Genomic DNA, 8146 nt, shown 5'->3' with positions numbered 1-8146 from the left:
CGTCACTCTTGGCCCCTCTGACCGGAGTCCGACCGGACCTCTTGTACCCCCCATCTTTCTCTTTCTCGTTTGTAATCCCACTGCAAACTTCGAGCACCTAGGCTCAGGAATAAAGTCACCGACTGACTCAAACTAGATGTAGGGCACGTTGCCTAAACCAGTATAAACCCTATGTCATTGAGTGCTAGGCCACCTTCGATCACAAAGTATGGCAAAACTATAAATATTTACTTATTGGTCACTTTCTGCACCGACAAAAACAATGGAGTAAAGACTTATTGAGTAACAAAGAGATATCTATCAGTTAACATACCAACATTGCTAAAGCAAGGGGTAAAGGTAATGATAGGAATAAACCATAATGACACTCAGGGGATAGATCACTAAGATAATGTAAACTAGTCAACTCAGGAGAACAATGGGTGAGGTAGATTCCTATGATATTCTTATTACATGGTCAAAGTATATATACACCCAACTATAGCTAAGACTAACTCTCCTCTTGTGCACTTTGGGACACCACTTAGACAGTATATCATCATGAAGGATAACTCTACTAACGTGACTACGGTCCTATAATTTAAGAACCTACTCAATTTGGTATGGACTACAAAGGATAGACAGGGCTATCACCTCCCGCTGCTACCACACAACCAGGGAACAGGGTGTACTCATAGGCAGACCATCCTATAAGCACCATGCTTACGTGAAGCTCAGCTACTTAGCCTAACTGGTAAACTATCAAGCTAAGCGCTCTATGAACCCGCACACAAAAGTATTGATAACCTTTAACTAAGTAAGATGTATATTCAAAGTAAGCATAGCCATGTAGATAGGAATATGATAAATTGATAATAAGTCTTACAAAATGTAGAAGTGAAGATACAAGGCTTGACTAAGCCTCCAAGACTAGATTCAGAACCTGAGAATGAGCCCAACTCGACCCTCACTCTGGAGCTACTAATCTACTACATTGGAGCGTTCTAGACATAATCCTCCTGGTGTGTGTTGATCCAGATGAGAGATATGAATCAGGGTTTTAGGATGGCTTTAGAGAGGGTAGCGTCAATTCTAGACCCTCAAATCAAACCAACTTGAATAAACAGCGTAGATGCAATCTTTAAGGCGGTTGAGAACCAATGTAGCGAGCCAGAGGCTGACAGGTGCCCCACAGTCCAGCTGGCCTGCATTTGGGGCTGGCTAGCCCCACCTAGAAGCCTCTCATAGTCTTCTTTGGTGTGGTGTCCTCTGGTGTACTCTGGTGTCTTCTAGAGTTGTTTACGTCGTGGTTAAGCGCGATTAAGTCTGACATTTGGGTCCACCTTGATAGTTTTCTAGATAAACCCTGCTGAAAACATAGAATTACCAAAACTTGTGGAATTTATTAGTTTAAACCCCTAAACCTATATTGATGATCATTTTTATGCATTTATATAAGTTATGTTGACTGCCTTCCAAGCAAAGTTCTTTCCCATAGGCAAGACCAATACTTTGCGTGGGAGAATTTCAAGCTTCCAACAGCAACATGATGAATTTGTCCCTGAGGCATGGGAACACTTTCAAGACTACATATCAGAATGTCCTCATTATGGGATGGAGAATTGGCTACTCATGTAGACGTTCTACCATAGGTTGACCAATAGTACCCATGAGAACATGGATGCTACTACTAGAGGTGCTTTCTTATCACTCAATCCTAGGTGCAACAGCTCTCGTGGAGAAGATGGCCTCCAACCAAGGTTGAAATGAGGAATGTCTTTAGACCTGTAAGAGAGGTGGTGGTATGCATCAACTCAAGGAGGTAGACATGCTATCTGCCAAGATGGATCTGCTCATGAAGAAGCTCAAAGACTGAGCCAATGAGAAGCAAGAAGTCATGCATATTCATGATTCCTGCATGATGTGTGAAGAGTGTGGAAACACTAGGCATTTAGGGAACAACTGCTCGGGAACCCATGAGGATGTTGTCAAGTATCTATACCCAGGTATCCAAGCCAAAGGATTAATGAGCATCACATCGGCTCATCCGATGGTTAAGGACACAACTATGACCTCTTCCGACTCCGAGGATGAGGTTTTTGCCTTGTTCGACCCCTAGGGGCCCAGCCATGCCTTGTCCAACTCCAAGGATGAGGCTTCTACCTCATCCAACCTCGAGGGGATGGGCAACACCTCGTCCAACTCCAAGGATGAGGTTTCCTCCTTGTCCGACCCCTAGGGGCTGGGCCACGCCTCGTCCAACTCCGAGGACGAGGTTTCTGCCTTGCCCGACCCCCAGGGGTCGGGCCACGCCTCATCCAACTCTGAGGACAAGGTTGCTGCCTCAACCAACCCCAAGGCATGGGCTCTGACTCGTATAAGGACACATCCCACACCATCACAAGATGCATTATTGTAGATACAAAGCTCTTGTCTTGATCTGACAAAGGTAATACTTAGGTTTTACTTCAACCTCTTAGACTCCTTCAAACACTTAGCTAAGGTCTCTTGATCCCAACTAACTTAAAAGCTTCTCTAGTAGCTTTATCAACATTTGGCTAGTCTTGGATAAACTTCCTTCTAACCAAACCTCATTATTTCATATTCTGAGTTCTCTCTTACATCCTTGAGTACCACCACGCTTCCACTGCGCAAACTAGAATGTAGGACACTTCATCTTGCAAATTCTTCAACGTGGCTACCCCCCTAAGAAAAGATAAACTAAGGGACACCAAAGTATAGCTTGCATCTTTTTCAGATGAGCTTAATAGTATCAAGATGTTCTGTCATCCCAATGATACTCTTGTACATAGGCAAGGACAAGAAATCTAAATTTCCTTGCGAGCAGAAAAATAGCAGTGTGGTAAGACAGCTGTAACTCTCATTCTATTAATCCAATGAAGTTGTAGCTTATATCGTTGGAAAGCTTATAAAAGTCTCCACAATCTCTTTATAGAACACTTTTCTAAATTCTATAGTTCACTTGGTCAAAAATAGTGCACAAGAGAAACTATTCTTGGTTCCAAATAGCACAGATGCATCGCCTTGTGATTGAAGTCTACTGTTGTCCAGAATTTCCTCAGGATTTTTTATCATCCAAAATCAGAGATATGAACCGATAAAGACAGGTAGCTCTGAAGACATGATAGGAAAAACAGAAGAAAACCATAACCCAACTATTTATTTCATTAATCCTTATACCTTAGGCCTATAAATTAAATGAAATTGTGAGAACACCCAATAAGATCATTGCAATCATTACAAAGATTCAAAACAATCATAAGCATAATGACAATTCAACAAGCAGTAGAGATGCACAACTCAATCATTGACTCGACTCGTGATACTAACATTTTTATTACGTAAGGGGCACAACTCCTATCCTTAACTAAGGATCTTGGATAGTCTAGCATAACTTCTTCATTCACCACTCTCACCAAATGCTTCTTTCAGGTTGGTTATCACTGATACTTTCTGGTAACAATCCAGTAGTGATCTGACTCAGGCTACTACCATGGTGTACCTGTTGATTCTTCTATGGGCAAGATTTAACATAATGTCCTTCCTATTGGCAATGATGACACCTTCTCCTAGCTGGATCTTTTGTGATGTCATACTCAATGGAATTGTTGCATGGTGTTTTCTCAGCTTTCTGACTCTGAAGATTCATCTTAGTTTGACTGGTCTGTTTTCTAGCTTGCTTGGTCTTTCGAGGTTGAAAACTCCTTATAGGTGATAGTCCACCCATCTATGCATACCTCACATGGAGTAGTTTTAGCTTAAGAAGCTTCTAACTCTTTATAGTTTAGATTCATCTGACTAGCGATCAGAGCTAGATGTGACAGATCCAAATGTTGATTGCTTCCCAATACTTGCTCTGTTGAGACCTCCTTTCTCTTCTTATCCACATTAGCTTCATGACTCGGGTTCACCTTAACTTCCCTCTTATTAGACTTGTCTTGAAAACAGGGAAAACCATAATGTTTACAGCACTGACATGGATCCTGACTTCCAAGAGTCTTGCTATGAACACCCTCCTTGAACTTCATCTTCTTCCAAGCTTCTGTCACTTGTCTCTTCACTGGTCCCTTTGGTATGTTGGTTTGACCTTGCGATAAGCACTGCTAAGAACTTCTAGGCTGATTCATTCCTTCTAGTATTTGCTTTTGCATAGCGAATAGCTTTTCCTTATCAAATGCAATTAAGGTGGCATAGCTTGGTCTTCCTGTTCTCTGATGTTGGCAGTTATCTTGTTACATTCCATCTAATAGACCAAGAGAGAAGATTCATAGTAGGGACAAGGTTTTCATAAAAGAACAAAGGCTGAAGTGAGCATAACTTTTCGCAAATAACAAGGTTAGAGAGAAAGTAAGAAGTAAGCAGAGATGAAAGCATGCTAATACGTCTAGTTCTAACTAGGCTTGTGTCCTACAGTCAGCATTGCTTTGATACCACTTTGTAGCACCCGGTTTGAAAGACAAAACCAGATACACACTATATGTGAGCCCAGGAAGTCAAATCTCACATATAGCCACAAATAAGGGTAATATCAAGAGACAATGTTACCTCCTATTGGGTTCACTTCCGATCTAATCAGTCTTCAGTAACACCTGACCCCAGCAACTACCTGGGGTTGGGTTTTACTCGGGGGCTGATAGGAGTACATGTGCTCAGAAACATTTTCCCATCCGACCCTTCTTTTTATGACGAGACCTAGAAATAAGAGTTGCCAAAAACTAACGATGAGTAAAGCTGGTCAGAATGCAAAAAGCCTATGCCCCAACGGCTATGGCATCGCTTGCTCACCAGTGTGATCATTACTTAGTCGCTCGCAACATAAGTTTCTAGTGCCTTAACATAAAATAAGGGACGAATTGCAGCAAACTTTATATATATATACAAAGAGGCCAAACAATGTTTCCGTCCATAATAAAGTCTTTACAAAAGGACCGATGCTAGACTCAGCTATCTAACTAAACACTCTTTGGCAAGATTTCTTCTCCGACCTTCTCCGCTAGGTCCTACGTCAGGAGAGCCGCTTCCTTCTCAATTTCATCTAGCTTGGCGTTAGTGTAGCTAGGCACGAATCCCTCACTAATCACCGGTAGGTCGATGTTAGCATAGTGGGAATGGGCGATGGCGAATGCGTGATGGACGCTGGTGTGTAGGGCCTCCCTTCTGAGTGTGCACGCCCGGTCCAAGGTCTGGGTAACCCAGACTGCAAGCGAGCTCATCTCTGTGGCTAGGGTGACCCCGAGGTCATCAAAGACCAATCCGACACAGCGTGCAAGGCATTGTGGTCGTTGCTCTCCATCTAGAGCTGACCCTGCACCTCGGAGAGTTGCCTCTATAGGGCTGCCCAAGCTAAAAATCAAAGAGCGTCAAAAAACCGACTCCAAATGTCAAAGCAAGAAGGTAACCAGAGCTATGCGGCATCTTCCCTAGCCTTGGTGACCACAGCCTTGAGCTTGTCCTTGACCTCATCGGTGTGTTGACGATCTTCCCATTCCTTGATCTGGAAGCTCATCACTTCTTCCTATAGCCGTGGCACTTCGGCAACAAGCCCCCAGACCTCCCTCTCACGATGGAGGAATAGGGACTTCTCCTAGTTGTGCCTCACAAGGGTCTATGAAAAAATCAGGTTAGAATTATATAAATAGGGCTCGGAAGTAGAAAACATGGAGAGACAACAAACCTGGCCGGCCAGGGTGACATCATCTGTAGCACCCGATTTTAAAGACAAAACTAGATACACACTATATGTGAGCCTAGGAAGTCAAATCTCACATATAGCCACAAATAAGGGTAATATCAAGAGACAATACCTATTACATAAAGGAATATAACCTCAGAGTATAGACAATGGAAAGTCAACTCTGATCTTCTGGCGAAGACTCCAAATCCACAGGGACGACTGACTGGTTGACCACAAGCCTCACTCCTCCAAACCAGCAATCTGGTACCCATCTAGGATTTTTATCCAAAGTATAGAAAAGTAAAGCAAGCATAAGTACATATCATACTTAGCAACATAACATGGGGTTCATGAGGCTCAAAATGGCTGACACTGGTTTACTGCGATTATCTTTAATAGGTCATCTTTTTAAGCAATTATGTAGCAAAGAATTTATCATTCCCATAAACACATGATCAGGTAAACATGATTAATGAATAGCATAAACAATTAATTATTAGTACAATTAACCAGTAGTGATCATCTCTATTCCATAAGGGTCCAAGGCCACTTGTGTCCTTGAGCATGGCTGTTATAATAGTTTTACACTCTGCAGAGGTTATACACTTTCACTGTGAGTCATGATTTACCCTTTCTCCCAAGGTAGCTAATCTCTTGACCCACTTCCAAGGAAGGTCGGCATGGTTCACTATGAAACCTTTCAAAGGTTCGTCTAACAAGTTAGGGCCACTAGGCATATGTGGCCCTTCTCTAGGAGTGGCACGCGTGGGCACGCAGCACGGTACACACATCCCAGCAGGAAAGGAAACATACCCACTTGCGCCATAAAGGTAACCACTAACAAGCTAGAAAAGGTCCTCATACTGAGCTAAAGCCAGAGTCATATAGCCCTCACAGGTGTATTGTAAGTCCTGGATGATCGCTTACAGATAAGTCCTTAGGGAGAGGAATCTGAAGCATTTAGAATGTAGCTAAATACTCTAGCCCCCTATTTCCATGTTGCTAAAAAGTCATGTTTTAATGTTTATTGCATATACCATTAGTCAAGTTACAAGATCATGGTTTTGATAAAGCACTAGCAAAACTACCCCATGCAATAACCCAAAGGTATCAAGGAATCCAGGATATCAATTAGCTAGGGAATTTACTACAGTTGCCAAGGTAGACACATGCATCATGAATAAAATGATTAATGGTGAATAGGTATCAAGGATGGTCCCATGCTATACTTGCCTTACAACACCGATCCTTCGGTAAGCTTTAATCTTCAACGTCCTTCTTCTTTTTCTAGATCACCACGTATATCTCACCGGCTGGACGTAATCGTAGAACACCACACAAATATCCATACACATACATGCATAGCATACAATTGCATCTATATCAGAACAATACACCAATCATAGAAAAATAAGTAAAAGAGATTGAAACATGATTCTACGCATCGCTGTGAACACACAGTTGCGAGAAGCACTCTAATCGAAGCTAGGGTGAAAAGATACACCTACCGAGAGATTTGCTTTATACGTGAAAAAGAAAACTATAGGCTTCATTTATTTTAACTATATAAATTCATATATATAAGATATTTTATAAATAATATAGATTGAATTAAGTCAATTTTAGATTTGAATTATAAAACTAAAGTAAAACAAATCATATTTTATTTATAATATCTAGTTGCATAATCATTCATCAAGATCTGATTTAAATCATGTTATTTCAGAAATAATGATATAGTAAACACTATTACTAACATGTAGATCTCATCGTTATGGATCTAACACAACTTGAATGGACTGTTTTGGAATTAAAATGAATAAGTTATGATTTAAACAAGTTTTCCTTTAGTTAAATAAATTAAATCTACCCATGAATTTGAAATATTGGAAACATGTCTAATAGAAGTGTAAACACGTAGAAAACATAAATACGGTCCTAACACAATTCAAATGGGTCAAATCGGACTTAAAACACAAAAGTTACGCATGAAATAAGGTGGAATGGCATTTCTATAAATAAACAGAACTTATTTTTGAATTAAAATAATTAAAAATATGAAATTACATGGCTGCTGGACTGCGGGTACTATTTTTGGAAAACACAGGGACCTAAAAATAGGGCTGAATTGTAATTAAATCGAACTGCTACGGACTCATTGGGAAGCAAATCGTGGGCGGGAACATGCCGGTGCGTTGTGTTCGTGGCGGCGCCTCGGCCGGTGGTGTCAGGAGGTCGCCGATACGGTGTTCTCGAGCGCAAAAAGATGAAAAATGGCATGAGAAGAACGGGGATCTCACCGTGAGTTGATTGGAAGGGTCTACGGCATCCGGGAGGTCTCCGACGGCATGGGTCAACGGCGGCGGTGGCTGGAGAGAGAAGCATAGCGCGGGTGAGGGGAAATCGGAGCAAATCATGGCCAAAACATGAAATTGATGTTACCTATGGCAGAGGGGAAACACGGTGGACCTC

At 41.7% G+C, this 8146-nt stretch overlaps 1 non-coding gene across 1 annotated transcript; it reads right to left on the bottom strand.

Moving 5' to 3' along the window:
- Positions 1-1486: 1486 nt before the first annotated feature.
- Positions 1487-1595, bottom strand: LOC136511912 (small nucleolar RNA R71). The gene has a single exon (XR_010772918.1). It is a non-coding gene; the product is annotated as a small nucleolar RNA R71 (small nucleolar RNA).
- Positions 1596-8146: the final 6551 nt, after the last annotated feature.

This window comes from Miscanthus floridulus, chromosome 1 (genome assembly GCF_019320115.1).
Source record: "Miscanthus floridulus cultivar M001 chromosome 1, ASM1932011v1, whole genome shotgun sequence".
Classification (NCBI taxonomy): Eukaryota; Viridiplantae; Streptophyta; class Magnoliopsida; order Poales; family Poaceae; genus Miscanthus; species Miscanthus floridulus.
This window is presented reverse-complemented; position numbering and strand designations above follow the sequence as displayed.